Source organism: Loxodonta africana, chromosome 1 (genome assembly GCF_030014295.1).
Source record: "Loxodonta africana isolate mLoxAfr1 chromosome 1, mLoxAfr1.hap2, whole genome shotgun sequence".
In the NCBI taxonomy this organism is placed as follows: domain Eukaryota; kingdom Metazoa; phylum Chordata; class Mammalia; order Proboscidea; family Elephantidae; genus Loxodonta; species Loxodonta africana.
Genome location: NC_087342.1, coordinates 211,311,454 through 211,329,236, shown reverse-complemented (window position 1 = coordinate 211,329,236; position 17,783 = coordinate 211,311,454). Strand labels below are relative to the sequence as shown.

General features: G+C 38.7%; 1 protein-coding gene across 7 annotated transcripts in view; it reads left to right on the top strand.

Moving 5' to 3' along the window:
- Positions 1 to 17,783, top strand: part of HIVEP2 (HIVEP zinc finger 2) — a 237,244-nt gene that overhangs the window by 132,217 nt on the left and 87,244 nt on the right. For all 7 annotated transcript variants that reach the window (XM_023552696.2, XM_023552737.2, XM_023552640.2 and 4 more), the window contains exon 2: positions 6,805 to 6,917. The gene's annotated coding sequence lies outside the window, so the exon portion shown is untranslated. The remainder of the gene's footprint in view (positions 1 to 6,804; positions 6,918 to 17,783) is intronic.

Genomic DNA, 17,783 nt, shown 5'->3' with positions numbered 1-17,783 from the left:
GTGGCCACGGGTTTGGTTTGGTTTATGGTGAGGCAGGTATCTTATAATGTTCAAGCCTAGATGTTTTAAAATTGCAAGGTTTTCCCATAATTCATTGCCTAAATTCAGACTTCCTTAGGAGAGACAGGAAATGCAGGGAAATGTGGTCAAACACAAGTGTGGAAGGAATAGTCGCTGTGGCTAAAACCGTAGGCATGGCACTTTCCATGAGTATGAAACATATTTGCAAGTATTCGAAGTGTCATTTCTTAATGCTTACAATAAGTGATGAAGTTGGTAGTGCCAAAGACTCAAAGAATTGTTGACCTACCTTAGGAATGTTAAAATGTACCGTTTCTCTTTAAAATGCTTACTTTCTGTCTTGCAACTTGTGCGTACCCTCACCCCACTATAATTTTCTTCAGTAAAAACTAGCTTAGAGATAGAATTCATGTTTCAACTGACCTGTGGAATCCTCTACTGCTTTTCTGGTGAATCCATTGTGCAAGATGTCGAAGATATTGTGGGTTGACAGGAAAAACTTTCCGAGGAGATAAAAAAAAAAAAAAAGGTATAATTCATTAACAATTTCATTCTGTTTCTGGATGTGTTTTCTTCCCATTGTCAGCAGGTGTGGGAGGAAATGAAAGGATAATGCTGGCACTGAGGGTGTGGTGTGGGTATGTGCTATGTGGTATCCAAAAGTACTTTATAGGAGAAAAAAAGTGTTTCTTTTTGTAATAAAAATAAAATCCAAACACTTTACATTAATCTGTTGTGAAAATTAATGATTCTAGTGTTGTTAAAATTGTTAATCATTACAGACATATGTTATCAAAGACATGTACCTGAGTGAATACATGTACAAAAAGGGTAATTTTGTGCTCCAGGCTTAAACCTAGAATGTCATTAATAACACTTTTGCTGTTGCCAATGGAGAAAATTTGCATAAGAATAAGAAAGCAAAAGATGTCACCTTGAGGGCTACGGTGTCCCGACCCAAGCCATGGTGTTTTCAGTCTCCTCATGTCATGGGAAAGTTAGACGGTGAATAAGGAAGACTGAAGAATTGACGCCTTTGAATTGTGGTGCTGATGAAGAATATTGAATATACCAAGGAATGCCCAAAGAACGAACAAATCTGTCTTAGAAGTACAACCAGAATGCTCCTTGAAAGCAAGTATGGAGTGACTGCGTCTCACATACTTTAGATATGTTGCCAGGAGGAATCAGTCCCTGGAGAAGGACATCATGCTTGGTAAAGGAGAGGGCCATTGAAAAAAAGGAAAACCCTCAGTGAGATGGATTGACACAGTGGCTGCAACAATGGGCTGAAGCATAGCAACAGTTGTGAGAATGGTGCAGGACTGGGCAGTGTTTCATTCTGCTGTGCATGGCGTGGCTATTAGTCAGAACCAACTCAGCGGCACCTAACAACAAACAACAGCCCTGGTGGTGGTGCAGTGGTTAAGAGCTATGGCCGCTAACCAAAAGGTTGGCAGTTCCACCAATCGCTTCTTGGAAACCCTATGGAGCAGTCCTACTCTGTCGTGTAGGGTCGCTATGAGTCAGAAGTCACTCCATGGCAATGGGGTACCCATTTTTTTAATGTCCTGGAATGGTATTGTTGTTGTGTTGTTGTCAGTTACTAACCAGTTCATTTGGTCTCATGGTATCCCCATGTATTACAGAGTAGAACTGCTCCACAGGGTTTTCTTGACTGTTAACAGAAACAAATTGCCAGGCCTCTAGTTTCTCAATCCCACAGATTTTAAACAAGGTTAGATAGAGGTTCCCTTTATATCAGTGAATTCTGATTAAAATTTCCAATGATAATGTCTACAACTATGAAGCCAGTGCACTCTAGTTTTCTCAGATTGGAACTCTTAAGCTCTCCCCAGAATTGCCTTTGCTTCTGCCCTATCACTTCTCTAGGAGCCCTGGTGGCACAATGGTGAAGCCCTTGGCTGCTAACTGAAAGGTTGGCAATTCAAAGCCACCCAGTGACTCCATAGGAGAAAGACCTGGCGGTCTGCTTCTGTAAAGATTACAGCCAAGAAAACCCTATGGAGTAATTCTGTGTCACATTGGGTCACTATGTGTCGGAATCGACTCAAAGACACACAACATTCCTTCACTATCCATGTCTTCCCCAACCTAGGGTCTGCTTTGACCCCACCTGCTCTAGGAAGCTAGTTGTGACTACTACAGGCTCTACTGAATTCTTCCTGTTCTCAACTTCTGTTATCCTTAGGAGCATTACCACCCATTTTAGCATGTAGCTCTTAATTGCTTTTTAAAAATAATTTTTTATGTATTAGCTCAGGGTGCTTGTTATATGCTCCTATGATAACTAGCAAAGTGTTAGGTACCTAGCAAGTATTCTTGATTGGTTGATTGTTATTTCTGTTCTCTGGCTGAACCTTGCTCCTCAAAAAGTGGGCCTTAGGCCAGCCTGTCAACATTACCTGGGACTTGTTAGAAATTCAGAATCTTGGATCCGATCAGACCTACAGAATCAAGAATCTACATTTTAGCAAGCTCCCCTGGAGACTCATATACATATTCTAGTTTTAATAGCACTGTTGAGGAGGGTCCCTCTCCTTAAGGGGGTAGAGACCTCAGGAAAATTCAACTTTTTCTCTTTTGCAAGAGCCTTATTGTGATTTAGGTACCTGGTTGTGTTGGAGCTCTTACTGTTAACTCTGGGATGTAAATTTACTCTTTACGTTGGAAAAGTGGCTAAAGGGCTCTGTAAGCAAGTCATCAGGACTGTATTTGTATCCTGATTCATGAAAATGACTAGATCCAAATCTTTGATATGTCTTTAAATGGTCTCTTTTCATTCTCATACTGAAGAGCAAAAAAGTATGACTTCCTTTTCCTTACTCTTTTTTTTCTCCTTTCCCTTTTGCACTTGAAGTGTTTACACCCACTCAGCTTGCTATTTTGAACTCTGGGAAAGAAAATTTGTGGGCATCTTGCAAATTTTTTTTTTTTTTTTTTTTTGCAGTCTTTCAGGAAACAAGACTTTAGATTAAATATCTGCCACATTTTCTATGTGTTTCATCCTTCAGGAAAGTGAAGAAGTATATCACGCATGCTTTCAGTCAACATGACACATAGTGTGACTTGCAAAGTATGGATGGAAAGCAGCGCCTGTCCTTATTTGCCTCCTTTCATACAGCTATTCATGATTTTTTTCCCCCCATTCCTTCTATTTGTTCTTCACTTCCCTTTCAAGACAGTGTCTAGAATTCTTTATGTGCCAGGTATAAAATATGTTTCCTTGAGAGTGCCTAGGTTCATTATATCAAGGAAGATAACATATGGATTTAATTAATACATACAGCAATATGTAGACTACTCTCAGTCAAATTTTAGTTTAAAATATTTTATTATAATTTTAAATTATTTTCATTTGTCCCTGTCTTTGGAATCTAAACCTGTCACCGCAGAAATAAGAAAGGCATTGGTCGGGGATGGGGGAAGGGGAAAGGATAATCTCAGCCATTCAACTACAGTCAGCTGAAGTGCTTCCAGGGAGTGTCCTGGGAAACCCAAGGAGCGTGGTTCCTGTGTACTATGTGGGCTAAACCATTCAGCCAGAGAAAGTCACTCAAGCTCAGTATTTTAGGTACATCTGATTTATTATACATGCAAATAACTGGAATAGGCCGATTGGTGACAAGCATGTTCAAATATTAGCTAATGATAAATTACCCCATGGTCTAGACCGTGTAAGGAAATACAAATTTCAGGTGTATTTAGTTTTTCCGATGGAGCCAAAATACCATTGAGATTTTTGTTTTGCTTTGTTTTTATCCTAGTAGGGTAAGTCAGGCAGTAAAAGCCAACAAAACAACTGCGTTAATTAGGTTACAAAATTATTTTAGGTGTTGTACTACTGTGTGGTATAGAAATGATGGGAAACCTAGCATCAGAGCTCAGGTGTCGTTGTTCATTTCTAAGGAAATAAACATTTCTAAGGAAATGTATTGTGGTTTGTGCACATGAGGTTTACCTGTTATAGAGGTAACAGGTCTGTACCTTCTGAGCTAATCAGGGGCAGTCATTTAATGGAATCATCCGTATGAGTGATTGATATATTTTATATTTACTACTTTTGAAGTTTGATATGAGGTGTAGACACTCCATAAACACCTAAAAATTCAATTGAAATTGCTGACCACTCAGATAGCTAGTTAGATTGAAACCGGAACAGACTTGCTGCTATAGGGAAAAAATTCTTTGAGATATTGGCTTAATGCCTGACCACATTCAGAAAATTTAAGTCTTCTTATGAGGAAAAGATTTCATAATATAAGAAAACAGTACCCTGCCTAAGACATGAATAAGGACAGAAAAAGGCATGGCAGTTGTAGACTTTTGTGTGGATCAATATCACATTATACATTGAAAAACCAGTGAAAAAGGATTCTTAACTTTAGCCCATACTAGAGTTCATTCTGCACCATGAAGGGGAAGTGCCCTAGCTCTTTCTTGGAAAGTGACTAACATAAACATAGATTATTAAATAGCGTATTAGCTTCTCCACAATTCCACCCTGGCAGGTATTCACAGATGATACTATGAATCTAGATATCAAAGGCTATTTGAAAGGGCCTTTGTAACTCGTGCATAAAATGCCTTGAAAAGTACAAAAATATACTCATATCTGTAGATGTTCACAGGTGAAAAATATGTGTTGTACTGTCTTTGCAATTTATTATTTAGGTGCCTTTTTTTCCTTGATCAAGTATAATTTAAAATAACCAAGTCTATTGGTCTCTCTCTTCCTGTCTGGAGCAAAGGAAAGTGAAGAAAACCAAAGACTGAAGGGAGCAGTTAGTCCAAAGGACTAACAGACTGCATGAACCACAGCCTACAGGACCCCGAGACCAGAAGAACTAGATGGTGCCTGGCTAGCCCTACTGACTGCTCTGACTGTGATCACAACAGAGGGTCCCAGACAGAGTGGGAGAAAAATGTAGGACAAAAAGTCAAATTCACAAAAAAGACCAGGCTTACTGGTCTAGCAGAGACCGGAGGAACCCCTGTGACTATGGCCTGTCTGACCTGGAAATGAAGTCACTCCTGGAGACCATGTTTCAGCCAAACAATAGACAGGCCCATAAAATGAACAATAACACCCTCGAGGAACGTGTTCCTTAGAACAATCAATTATACGAGATTGAAAGGACAGCATTTGCCCAAAAGCAAATATTATTAGGCAGGAAGGGGTAAAAAATCCAGAGGAAAGGAAACGGGGAACCCAGGGCAGAAATGGGGAGAGTGCTGACACACTGAGGGGGAATGCAACCAGTGTCATGGAATACTTTACTTACAAACTATCAAATGGAAGACTAATTTTCTCTGAGAACTTTCACCTAAAGCGTGACAAAAAAATTAAAAATAAGTAAATAAAATAACCAAACCATTTGCATTTGTCTTTTTATATTTATGGCAAGAACCCTAGAATAACAATTAAGATCATTTATCTCTGTTAATGAAGAAGTCTTTTGGAGACTATGTCCAAATGAGTTTCCTAGATAACTCTTTCATGAATAACAATAAGACCAGAAACTAGACACAGATTTTCTTGGAAGTGAAAAGTATTTCTCAAGGAGTACTGCAGATTTCTACTTGTTTAACACGTATACTTTTTTCTTCGTTGTTAGCAACTTTCTAATACATTGTCATTGTTGTTTTTAGTTGCCAGCGAGTGGATCCCGACTCATGGCAACCTCGTGTGCGGAGTAGAAAACAAATCTATTTCTACCTTTATTTTTTTGATACTGAGATTAGTAACTATCAATTAATTTTACTAGTGTGTAATTGTATTGGGGAAGTGGAAGTCTGTGGGTAATCCCAAATTGCATAATCCAAAAACATCATTTACTTACTGCTTTTGAATAGGTTTTGGAGCTTTCATTTGAATATGGTTGTGTATGGTGTTCTGGGACTTTAAGATGTACTGGATCTGCCCTGGGAAGACCAGATTTGGGAGTAGCTGGAGACTGTCCAATTTTCTCTTTCATTCTTCTGCTCAACCTTCCAGCATCTCTTTCTGCCTTTTTTTTTTTTTCTCTTAAGGTCCTGTCCAAATGAGATACGGCTTGCATTCTCTCAAACCTTCTCTTGGAGCTAAGACTGTAATTTAATAGTTGGGCTTCAGAAAATGTGCTTCTGCTGGTAGAATGAATAGAGCATATGTATAGATTCTAATTAAACTGTTTATGGGTCTTTAGTAAACAGTGCCTGTGGGCGGCTAAGTATAGTATTCTCAGAATGATTTGGAGATTCATACTAGTGAATTATCTTCAAGACTTCTTATTATCATGTTGAAATGATCTATCTAGATATTCATCTATATTCCTCAACAGAGATTGAATGTAGCTAGGGCTTAACGGCTTTACCGAATTGCACCCTATGAATTTTCATAGCACTAGTAAGTTAATAAGAATCAAGGAGTAGAATTCCCAAACAATCAGTTGTGTCCTTTTCTCATCTCTGATTTTAAGTACACTGATATGATACAGCCATCATTTCCTTGTGCCAGTTGGTCCTGAAAATCTTTTCTGTTATCACCCTTTGTTGTAGCATTTTATTGTTTTCTTTTTCCTTAAACGTTCATTTTACTCTGAACTGGGAATTTTAATTTAGTTGCCATGTGCTCTTGTTATTTTATAGTTTTAAGTAGCGCAGTGACCTAGAAAAAGATACACTAATGGTTTTGATTTGATTTCTGAGTTAATAATCTATAGATCATGTCTTGCTGCTCTTTTTTAAGTATTGTTCTTTCTTTTTGTTTTTCCTCATTAGGTGGCGTCTTTGGACTTTGTTAAAGACGATGGTAATCAGATCTACTTGAAAAATTAAGCAAATTGATTTGGTTGGAATACTCTTTTACCAATTCTTTAACGTTCAGCCGCTAGGTAAGTGGATCCAAGTGCTTTCAGTTTGGTTTCATTTCAAAATTATTGGAAAGATCTCTCAAGCACAATGTTAAGCTTTCTGTGAACTTTTGACAGTAATGATTGGAAGCCCTCAAAGCCTGTGATAGATATCTGGGGGATAATTTAAATGAAAATGTTTGTAAGTCTTTACCACATTTTTGGAAATATCCTGATTTTAGCTGAACACTGGAAAATTTTGTCATTTATAGTTTGAAACCAGATCCTTTTATTTACTATTTTAATGATGATTTGCTTGTTATAATCTTGAAGTAATATGAGAGTATCAGATTTTGCTTTGAGTTTTTTATGTGAAATTGTATGGTATTGTGCAATCGAAGGTATAGTGAACATTTTGGGTAAATTAGCAAGTCTCCTTATTTTAACCCATTCTCATTTTACAGAATGTGTGGTTTCTGTGGTAAGAATAGAAATCACAAGAACTTGCTCAACTCAACTTCCTTGTTGCACTGTGTTTCTGTCTCCTGAGAGAGAGCACTCTTAACCAGGAGCAGTTCAGGCTTTTAGCAAATTGTTGGTGCTGCCAAGACAGAATTTAGTGGGAACAGGACTTTGGCTACCGCTAAAATGTCAGTATAGTAAAAACCTGCTCTCTCAAACAGATTCTTGGCATCGGAAATCTCAATGATACTGATTTTCGGGCTTTTTTTTTTTTTTTAAATGCAGGCAGACTCATGTTTCAGTTAACCCTTTATATAGTTACAGAAAATTTGGAAAGATTTCAATATCCCTAGCTTAGGTGGAAAGATTTGAGTTTCTGAAACTGTAAATTTTATTCATGGCTCGAAAATTGTACCGCTTGTTACTTAATTTTCCTCTGAATAAATTGGAGTATTATAAAACCTGATGAATGATAATGAATAAGAGAGGAAAGTATCTACTCATTTAGGGAGCAGACTTTCAAATCAAAATGCCTGCTTTATCTGTGGACATCTTAAGACAAGATGTGGTCCGGAAGTTTTTCAGTGATACTGTTGTATGGTTTATGCAATGTCAACAACTTCCCTAGACTTTCTCAAAAAATAATGGAGCAGGAGAACAGTGGGATGCAGATCTCAAATTCTCGTAAAAAGACCAGACTTAATGGTCTGACTCAGACCAGAGGGACCCTGGAGAAATGCTCCCTGGACCTGCTGTTAGCCCAAGACTGGAACCATTCCCAAAGCCAACACTTCAGACAGGGATTGGACTGGACTATAAGACAGAAAACGATACTGGTGAGGGGTGAGACTCTTGGCTCAAATAGGCACATGAGGCTATGTGGGCATCTCCTGTCTGGAGGTGAGATGAGAAGGAAGAGGGGACAGGAGCTGGTTGAATGGAGACAGGGTGAATACAGGGTGGAGAGAAGGATGTGCTGTCTCACTAGGGGGAGAGCAGCTAGGAGTACATAGCAAGATGTGTATAAGTTTTTGTATGAGAGACTAACCTGATCTGTAAACTTTCACTTAAAGTACAATAAATTAATATTAAAATAATAATAATAGTAATAATCTCCCTTGGAACTTGATTTTTAGTGTAGCTTTTGAGCATTCACTGAGTGCAGAAAATATCAAGCATGGAAGCCCCAGGGAATCTTTTCATTTTGCCTGCAAGGTTCACGTCCCAATATTTATTTGTGACCAACCATTTTCATAGTTAAGGGTAGATGGTGTCATTTGAAAAAATTTTTGGATAATTAAAGGAATGGAATGTAAGGCAGTTAGATTAAAAAAAAACCATTGGGAGGAGAGATGTTAAAACCATTTCAAATGCAAAGCCTTAATTTCTTCGATAGCTATAATAGATGCTAGAAGATGAAAATTAATACTCTGAACCACTGACTTAAATGTCTTTGTCTGCCACATTTAATTCTCCATGTACTCAGCAGGTTGGCATTTACAGCTATTCCCAAAGTGCACAATAATGCAAAGTTAAATTTCAGTTAGCGGGACCTAGTTTAGATTACGCTTAGGGTACTGTGCTGCAGGTGTCTCCTGAGAAGGGACATGGCCAGGACTTGGAGTGCAGTGAAATTTCTCGCTGTTTCTTGCACTTTGTGACTTCTGGGCTCTTCTGGTTAAGTCAGCTCATTGGAGCCACTGTGTTTTAAAATAATAATTATTTTTAAGTTAAGTAAGTCCTACAAGAGTTAACAAAATAAAACATACCTTATCATTGCTCTTTAAAAATGTTTGTTAATTTTTGGTTTGGAGGCACTGTTTATTGCTCTCTTCCCCCTCTGTTTCACAATTATTTGTTAGTATCTGATTAAGGCTTACTATATTTACCTTTGATGTAGTTATTACTACTTATTCTTAGTATGCATCTGTTTCCCCTCTGAGAAAGGGAGATAATTCGTATGGTTTTGTGAGGATTAAACATCTGGCAGGTAGTAGGAACTCAGTAACTAGTAGTGATTATGACGATGACTAGTAGTGGTAACAGTAGCTGCAATCATTGTTTAAATATAATAGCAATTATATTTTATTGATCTTGGGACTGATCACACTCATGAACGTGCACATAACTCATAGAGATGGATATATTTTTTCTCAATTAAACAGAATACTCCTATTTGTTAGAATACACGCCACATGGTATTGGTAAGTTTTTTTCATGATGGGCATACTACGTACTATCAGCAGCTTCTTGGTGACCTAATCAGTGAACCTCCCTGAGTGTATTAGCCTGAGTGAGGACTTTTTTCAACTTATACATTTTAAATATTTGCCCACCCCTCCTGCTCCAATCGGTAGTAGATAGAAAACAGTTTGCAGTATAAGAAAACTTTCACTCTTAGAATGTTCTTTCTTTTATGTACTTTTTGTGAAAAATAAATACAGATTATTTTATCTTTGTAATCATGCTTCTTTTCATGTCCTGCCATTTTCCTTCAAGTAGCCAGAGCTTCAGACTAGTCTCGACGTTATTTGTTTTATTGTAATATTACCTGGACTATGGACTTTTAACCATGTGCTCAGACTTATATTCTCTTATTCCATCAGATGCAATTCTTTAGGAATCATACGCTTGGTATTTCTTCTTTAAGTTCAGGAGAGATAAGGGGGAAGTGAAAATCATTAACATTCATTGGATACTTTCTGTAAGCCAAGCTCAGTGCTAGGTGCTTCATTTTTTTTAAATAAGAATGAAGAATCCCGTGTTCCTTTGTGGAAATTGAATTTCAGGGCAGTAATTAATTTGTGGGGAATCACATAGTTATTATAGTTAGTAATTTTTTGAGTCAAAAGTTATTGCAATCTTATTTTAAAGTAGGAAGTCCAAAATGCATAGTTCTATTTTCAGTGGAAATTATTATGTTTTGTAGTTTTCTCAGGCCCATCCTTCATTCATCCATCTGCTACTTTGTCTTTTGCTATGTCGTCATGTATTTTTCCTGTTATTACTTACATCAATAAGGAAAATAAAAAGAAAGAACACTCTTAGTCCATTCCTTTGGGTCACGTTTTTGCAGGTCTTGTAAAGATTTAATATGGAGGCAAAATAGATCTGTTATCTGTTACATTTCCACTGTCAAATATAATTCATGGGAGACCTTATGAGCTTCAGTGCATGTGGCCTTCAAAATATTTCCTCTTTTATAGAGTCATTTTTATTATCTTTCACATGCATCCAGTTCTTCTATTGGGTCCTTTGTGTTTTACTTAACTGAAGATTTTATCGGTGATTAACCAAGTGATGTGATACTTGTGGGATTCTTGCTTTACTGACAAAGACTGCCATTTGTTTTGCCATTATAGCCTCTGCAAGTAGAGTCTATTACTGTTAGCTTCTTGGGCTACATGTTTTTTTTTTTTGGCTTAAACAAAGAGAAGTTTATTTTCTCGCAGTAAAGTAGGCTAAAAGTCAAAATTCAGGGTGTCAGCTCCAGGGGAAGGTTTTTTCTCTCTGTCGGCCTTCTCATCAATCTTCCTGCAGACTAGGACCTTCTCTGCACAGGGACCTCGAGTCCAAAGGACATGCTTTGCTCCCGGTGCTGCTTTCTTGGTGGTATGAGGTTCCCCTGTCTCTTTGCTCGCTTCTCTCTTTTTTATCTCGAGAGACTGCCTCAAGACACAATCCCATCTTGTAGATTGAGCGCTGCCTCACTAACACAACTGTTGGGCTATATGTTTTCATTTTCCCCAAGTTATTTTCTTATACTCTTCTACACAGCTTGGTTCTTCGTTTTTCAAGTGTTTCACTCGGCTAGACCTTCATGTCAGCCAACAAGCATTAATTATGAGCAGTGCACATTTGGTCCCACGAGCATTCTGTAGCTATCTGGAACCCTAACTGAGGGGAGCTTTTGCATCGTTTCATAGGATTCCCTTCTTTCCATCCTTCTTCCTTTCTCCTTGCTTCAGCTAGTACTGCTTTCATCCTTCACTCTCCACACAAAACCTACACAATGGAACTTTGTGGTCATATGCATTGTTTCTGTGATGATGGAATTAACATTTGGGTAAAATTTTACAGTTTACCAAGTCTTCACTGTACATTAAGGCAATGACTGTTGTGCAGATATTACACCTTATTTTGTGTATGAGGAAACAGAGCCTTGGGGGTTACAATTAAGTGATTTCCTTAAAGTCACAGCACTAGTGAGTCACAGAACCAGAGTTCAATCCTGATTTTCGCAAACAAAAGATCCAAGTCCACCTGTAGACACCCAGAAGAAAAGGCCTGGTCATCTACTTCTGAAAAATCAGCTATTAAGAAACTCCACGGAGCACAGTTCTACCCCAAAACTCATGGGTTCGCCATGAGTCAGAATCAGTGGCAACAGATACTTTTTCTCCCAATTTCAGATGTCATGCCCTTCACTTCCAGGTCACTGGTCTAGTTTTCCTGACAGTGTTCAACTATTGGTGCTTTGTTGAAGTGGTCATTGTTTTCCATTTAGTATGATTCATATAATGAAATAAAAGCCATGTTGGAGTTTCGGGTAATAGTCAAATCTCATCATTTCAGAGAATGCTGGAGGCAGTACACCTCTACCTTCTTTACAAGGGAGAAAATATTGGGACCCACGAACGCGAATTTTCTAGACCTCTCATAGGCATAACCTTCTTCTAGAAATTGAAGGCTGCTGACACTATTAAGCTCACCCAGTCATTCCTCCTGCTCTGAGAATCTCATAATCTCCAAGCAACATCTTTATAGAATAAGAATGGCCCTTGGAATTTGGGTTCCATTTGCAGTTATAGACTTCATTTTAAATTACTGAACTGAATAGGGCAAAATCATCCACTTAGAGATCTTCATTTTACTTTTGAACCTGATATCACATAGACTTCTCATCCATGAATTGCCAAAAGACAGATTAATTTTAATTACTTTTTCTACCTCGTCTGTTGTTTGCGTTATTAGTTAATATACTTTACTGGCATCAGAGTCTGGTTAATTGTTTTATTTTAGTGTTTCTTGTGTTCATGTCATATGATCTCATCTGCCCTCAGAACCCCCTTAACACCTTATACTTTTCTCATGTCACTTTTCATATGTATGTTTGTGCCTGTGCTTTTTATCAAAGAGATTTCTGTGAGGTTTTTATTTCCTCTCACACTGTAATCTGCTTGAGGCCAAAGACTACACCTTAATTTTGTTAGTATCCTCTGCAGCCTGGAAAACAATATTAAAAACAAATAGCACAGATTCAATAAATATTTGATTAATTTAGTAAAAAATATTTGGTTGTGAGTTTTCTTTTAAAATTCATTTTGGAGGCTGCAAATTGATACTTGAACACAGACTTTTTTTTTTTAAAGATTTAATTTTAATTATATTAGATGAATCAGCAAGTCTGAGACTTATTAAATATTCGGCTCAGAGTCATAAGAACACATTTATGTATTTTTTGGAGATCTTTCTGAATGCAAAAAATCCTTCTTAAAGTAAAATAACAACATCCTCCCCCCCCCAAAAAAAGTAAATCCCCTCACAGCAGCTGATAGGTTCGAACCGCTGACTTTTCACTTAGCTGCCAAGCACTTAACCACTGGGCCACCGGGGATCCTGTGAGATTTAGAGAGAAAAAATAACATTTGGCCTCTTGATTAGAAGGGATTCCTGAAGATATAAGTAGAAATGTGATGTGAATGTGGAGCACAGCCGTCTTTGACTTCAAGACTAAAGCGTGTAAATTTAATTTGGTCTGTGGTGGGAAGTCCCTGGAAATGTTTTAACAGAAGAATGATGCAATCAGAGCTGCACTTTAGGAAGATAAATCTAGCTGGGTTGTGTTGGATGGCGTGGGGAGTGGAGGTGAGGGTGGGACCAGGTGGGCGAAGGACTCCAGCAAGCACAAAACCAATTAGGAGGCATTTACTTTAATTTACAAGAGAGCTGTCACCTCCTGTTGGGCCCTTTAAGTCTCTTTCCACACTTACATCACAAAGACACTGCTTGGAAAACTTTAGGGGGCATTGGAGTCCCAGCTTTTGGGAGTTCTTTCTGACTTCACTTCCCCTAGTCTTCCCCCTCAATTCCTTACTTCTCAGTTTTTGCATCTTGGAGCCCTTGTGGCTACTTTCAGCTCAAATTGTTTTCCTTAATAATCTCCTGGCAAGTCTACAGGTCGCTGCCTCTGGTAATTGTCCCTTGATTCCATGTAGCCAAGGGCACTGTGCCCTGACCTTTCCTTTGGAAATGTTCCAGTTGGACCCAGAGTACCCTCTGATCTCCTGGCTTTGAGAGGTGGGAGATCAGACAGGTGATAAGCCTCTGAATGGGAGTGGTAGCAATAGGGGTCTACAGGAGACAGGGGATATGAGGGAAAGTGTGCAGGAAGCCAATGCAGGGTATAGGAAGGGTGTGTGTGCTTTACTCTGGGGGTGGGGAGCAGAAGGAAGTGGTCAGTGATGACACTGGGCTTTGAGCCTGGGAGTTTGGACATTACTTTTAATAGAAAAAGGAAGTAAAGAGAAAAGCTGGTTTGGGTAGTAGTCTGATGAATTTTATTGCATACCCGTTGAGTTTGAGATAAAAGAAGATGAAAAGCATGTATTTCATACAACTCTGCTCCCCCCCCTCCCCATGAGGGTTTATAGTTAGAAAAAGGAATTCGCTGGAAGACTTGTCTCCTTTTTTACTGTTCTTCCAGCTCCTTAAATATTTCCTGGGAGCTTAGGATGACTTTAGGTTTTCTCAACCTTACCCCTGCCAAAATCCCCCAGATTCACCTCCTTAGGAACATGTGTACTTGTCAGAGTACTCTCAGCAGCCAGAAGTGTGCTTTGTAGCCTCCTAAAATAAAAATGTATGGGAAAAATAGCTATCTTTTCCTTTTGAGGAGTACGATCATTGCCATCTCACGACTTGCTGGAATAGCACAGCAAAGGAACATTTTTTGGCGGGCTGGAAAATCTAGGGAATGCACACACACTCTCCTTTTCTGTGATGCACTTGATTGAGACAGTCTAGTTCAGGGAAGCAGGGGGATTTTTAATTGAGCACAAAGATCCAAAAAATGTAATAGACATTTAGATCTACAGTTGTTCTTTCAGTTGGCGGTATTTCTAACAGAATTCTTAGGCTCTTAAATGTGATGGTAGCAGTGAATTGGTTGGTTCCAGTGTATTCCACCCCCATCACCTTCCACTAAGCAGTTTTTGAATTTCAGAAGGCACTCTCTTGATTAAATCCGTTTAAGGGCATATAATGATCCTGTAATTATCATTTGTGATTACCTTGTGTGCTAATGATTAAAGCAAACATTCAATAACTATAGGGCAGTAAATATATTTTAGATCCTGAGCCATAAAAAGATTTCCATTAACAAAATCTTCTGTGCACAAATAAATTATTCATTGACTGTAGCAGAGCTTGAGTCTGTCATCAGCCTTAAGTGGAAATTTTGTGAACGCCAATCATCCCAGAAGCCAGCACTAAGTTGGCTTGAGCCTCCATCCTTCTTACATGGAACCTGAGCTTTTTTGTTATTTGTGAAACCGAAACCTTTTTAGTCGGGTTAAATTCAGTGAATATTTATGGCATTTCTACCATATGCAATTTGGCTTTTTGGTGCTGTGGAGGCACGCAATGATGAGTAAGTTGACATTTTAGCCTTCAAGTTGCTTATACACCTAAAAAAGAGATAAGATTAGTACATACCTGGCTTGAATATGAGAAAATTTATAGGTGTGCTCACAGAGATGTATAAATCATTGTTTTGCTAATACAGGGGAGAAAGAAATATTGTACGTTTTCTTGTGGGTATGTAGGGAAAAAGGAAATGCGGGAGGGATGAGGGGGGCAAGAAGTGTTTCCTGAGGAAGGCTTTAAAGAAAGGAAGATTTTGACAGGTGGGTAGAATTACATGCATGTAGGTAAAGAGATGAGATAGATAATGTGGGTGTGATCATGGAACAAGAAGCAACATGGTATGTCTGGAACACAACATTTGTATGTAAAGAGGAAGGAAAATACCTAGAGACCTAGAGAGTATAGAGGTCTTTGGATGTAATTAATACATCAGTTTGCTAGGCTTTAGAGAATCTTTACCCATTTTTGAACTAAGGAATGACATGATTGAATTATTTTTGGAAAGATTAACCTATCCTCCAAAGATAGTATCACAGATAACAGGTGGGAAACCTGGTGGTAGACAAGTTAGGATGCTATTGGGATCGACGCCAAGAGAATTAATGAGGTTCTGAACTGGGATGCTTGTGATAAGAATGCAAAAGAAAGGACAGATGGAAGGAACGCTGTAGTTGAATTATCTGGAGGTTTGTGCATGTGTTTGGCTCTGAGGGGTTTGGAACAGGAAGGAGATCAACACCTTTAATAAACTTTTGAATTCATCCAACATTTATGGAAAGCCAGCCATGTTCAAGACATTGTGCTTTGTGCTAGAGGTGAATGTTGAGGAAAATGAAAATGGCCCTGTTCCCCAGTAGCTGAAAATGAAATCAGAGATATAAAATATGTACTTACTTAACTAAAATGCAAACCAGACTGTCTTAGTTGTGTAGTGCCGTTATAACAGAAATAACCACAAGTGGGTGGCTTTAACAAAGAGAAATTTATTCTCTCACAGTCTAGCAGGCTAAGAGTCCAAATTCAGGGTGCCAGCTCCAAGAGAAGGTTTTCTCCCTCTTTTGGCTCTGGGGGAAGGTCCTTTCATCAGTCTTCCCCAGCCGAAGATCTTCTCAGTGCAGGGACCCCAGGTCCAAAGGACATGTATTTTCCGGGCTCTTGTTTTTTGGTGGTACGAGGTCCCCATGTCTCTCTGCTCCCTTCTCTCTTTTATATCTCAAAAGAGACTGGCTTAAAACGCAATCTAGTCTTGTAGATTGAGTCCTGCTGTGTTAACATAACTGCTGCTAATCCTACCTCCTCAACATCATAGAGACAGGATTTATAACACACACGAAAATCACATCAGATGACAAAATGGTGGACAATTACACAATCTGAAAATCATGGCCTAGCCAAGTTGACAGACATTTTTGGGGGACACAATTCAATCCATGACACAGACCATGATGAGGACGATAACGGAAGTACAGCAAAGGGTTATGGCAAGACAGGGGAGAGAGGTATTTATTCTGATGCTTCAACTGGGTCTTGAAGGTCTGAAAGAGGATTCCAAAGTATCTTAGCTCTCATACATGTATCTGGAAAACCAGGAAAGGCAAGCGTCAAAAAAGATAAGGGAGGTGGAACTGCATAGAGAAAGGAGATGTTATTTATTGAGTACCTACCATATGCCAGATCATGAGCTAGAAGTTCTGTACTTAAGGAGATATGTTTAACAGTGTAAAGTGCTGCAAAATTCTCACCAATGAATGTAATCTAAGAAAGGGCCAATGGATTTGGAAATTTAAGGATTAGAGGTAGTTTCTGAGGAAGCTTCAGTATTAAATATAGTGCAGGGGGCATCATAAAGGCTATTTCTTATCTTGAAGACATTCTTAAACTACATCCATGAGACAAAAGCTAAACTTTTCCTCAGTGATTTCTCCTGATAGATAAAGTTTATATAAACCTCTGTACAATTTAGTATTTAGCACTCTGGCTGGTCTTAGAAGGCATCACTTGAGAATGTGTTAGTCCTGAAAAGTCTTTGCAAACTTTAAAATAACGCAAAAACATTAGACTCCTGGATTATTTTATCACAAGTAAAAGACCTCAACACTTACTCCAGCTTCCCTCCTCCTCCTAGCTTCCTCTTTCTTCCTTTGGGCACCCAGCTGGTAATGGTGAGTACATTTGCCACGCCCTTGGCTCAGGGTCAGGGAAGTCCTCGGGCTCTCCTTGGCTCTTTTCCCATATGGAGGGAGATTTCCATGGAGAACAATCCAGGGAAGTGCACACACATACAAACACACCAATTCTTTTCCTGTCCTCAAGGATATTGATGTGCCAATAAACAGACAAAACATACAGTGGTATTCAGGCATATTGTGTCACACACACCCTGAGAAAACATAGCGCAGGAACTCAGTAGTCTAGCAGGAGTGGGGGAGGGATACTATTAATAATTAACATTTAGGAATAATAACAGAATTTGCTAAAGAGAACATCAGAATTTGCTTTGCTATGATGGATAGCATATTACTATAGAAAATGGAAAGGGGTGAAACTTATATTGGGGCTATGTTTAGTTGATATTTGTTGTAGCTGTTTTCTTTTAAGCAATTATTACAACCAAAAACCAAACCCGTTGCTGTCGAGTTGATTCCAACTCATCGCAGCCCTATAGGGCAGAGTAGAACTGCCCCATAGAGTTTCCAAGGAGTGCTTGGTGGATTTGAATTGCCAGCCTTTTGGTTAGCAGCTGTAGCACTGAACCACTATGCCACCAGGGTTTCCATTATTACAACAAACAGGGCATAA